This window comes from Electrophorus electricus, chromosome 4, assembly GCF_013358815.1.
Source record: "Electrophorus electricus isolate fEleEle1 chromosome 4, fEleEle1.pri, whole genome shotgun sequence".
Lineage (NCBI taxonomy): Eukaryota > Metazoa > Chordata > Actinopteri > Gymnotiformes > Gymnotidae > Electrophorus > Electrophorus electricus.
The window spans coordinates 16,391,670-16,393,788 of record NC_049538.1 but is presented as its reverse complement, the minus strand read 5'-3'; positions in this window follow the sequence as shown (position 1 = coordinate 16,393,788).

Below are 2,119 nucleotides of genomic sequence, written 5' to 3'. Positions count from 1 at the left end.
CCAAGAGGTCAACACAGTCATGCACAGCAAAGTAGCTCTGGGCCTGGGCACACTTCAAGAAGTTTGACCCTTTATATAAGCCTAGAAATAGACTTCCAGGCCCAAGAGTTCAAACACAGTCATGCCCAGCAAAGTAGCTCTGGGCCTGGGCACACTTCAATCACTTTGTGCCTTTAAATCATACTACTACTACCACCAGACTTCCAGGCCCAAGAGGTCAAACACAGTCATGCCCAGCAAAGTAGCTCTGGGCCTGGGCACACTTCAATCACTTTGTGCCTTTAAATCATACTACTACTACCAGACTTCCAGGCCCAAGAGGTCAAACACAGTCATGCCCAGCAAAGTAGCTCTGGGCCTGGGCACACTTCAAGAATGTTTGACCCTTTATATAAGCCTAGAAATAGACTTCCAGAGCCCAAGAGGTCAAACACAGTCATGCCCAGCAAAGTAGCTCTGGGCCTGGGCACACTTCAATTCACTTTGTGCCTTTAAATCATACTACTACTACCACCAGACTTCCAGGCCCAAGAGGTCAAACACAGTCATGCCCAGCAAAGTAGCTCTGGGCCTGGGCACACTTCAAGAAGTTTGACCCTTTATATAAGCCTAGAAATAGACTTCCAGAGCCCAAGAGGTCAAACACAGTCATGCACAGCAAAGTAGCTCTGGGCCTGGGCACACTTCATCACTTTGTGCCTTTAAATCATACTACTACTACCAGACTTCCAGGCCCAAGAGGTCAAACACATTCATGCCCAGCAAAGTAGCTCTGGGCCTGGGCACACTTCAATCACTTTGTGCCTTTAAATCATACTACTACTACCAGACTTCCAGGCCCAAGAGGTCAAACACAGTCATGCCCAGCAAAGTAGCTCTGGGCCTGGGCACACTTCAAGAAGTTTGACCCTTTATATAAGCCTAGAAATAGACTTCCAGAGCCCAAGAGGTCAAACACAGTCATGCACAGCAAAGTAGCTCTGGGCCTGGGCACACTTCATTCACTTTGTACCTTTAAATCATACTACTACTACTACCAGACTTCCAGGCCCAAGAGGTCAAACACAGTCATGCCCAGCAAAGTAGCTCTGGGCCTGGGCACACTTCAATTCACTTTGTGACCTTTAAATCATACTACTACTACCAGACTTCCAGGCCCAAGAGGTCAAACACAGTCATGCCCAGCAAAGTAGCTCTGGGCCTGGGCACACTTCAATCACTTTGTGCCTTTAAATCATACTACTACTACCACCAGACTTCCAGGCCAAGAGGTCAAACACAGTCATGCCCAGCAAAGTAGCTCTGGGCCTGGGCACACTTCATTCACTTTGTACCTTTAAATCATACTACTACTACCAGACTTCCAGGCCCAAGAGGTCAAACACAGTCATGCCCAGCAAAGTAGCTCTGGGCCTGGGCACACTTCAATCACTTTGTGCCTTTAAATCATACTACTACTACCACCAGACTTCCAGGGCCAAGAGGTCAAACACAGTCATGCCCAGCAAAGTAGCTCTGGGCCTGGGCACACTTCAAGAAGTTTGACCCTTTATATAAGCCTAGAAATAGACTTCCAGGCCCAAGAGGTCAAACACAGTCATGCACAGCAAAGTAGCTCTGGGCCTGGGCACACTTCATTCACTTTGTACCTTTAAATCATACTACTACTACCAGACTTCCAGGCCCAAGAGGTCAAACACAGTCATGCCCAGCAAAGTAGCTCTGGGCCTGGGCACACTTCAATCACTTTGTGCCTTTAAATCATACTACTACTACCACCAGACTTCCAGGCCAAGAGGTCAAACACAGTCATGCCCAGCAAAGTAGCTCTGGGCCTGGGCACACTTCAATCACTTTGTGCCTTTAAATCATACTACTACTACCAGACTTCCAGGCCCAAGAGGTCAACACAGTCATGCCCAGCAAAGTAGCTCTGGGCCTGGGCACACTTCAAGAAGTTTGACCCTTTATATAAGCCTAGAAATAGACTTCCAGGCCCAAGAGGTCAAACACAGTCATGCACAGCAAAGTAGCTCTGGGCCTGGGCACACTTCAAGAAGTTTGACCCTTTATATAAGCCTAGAAATAGACTTCCAGGCCCAAGAGGTCAAACACAGTC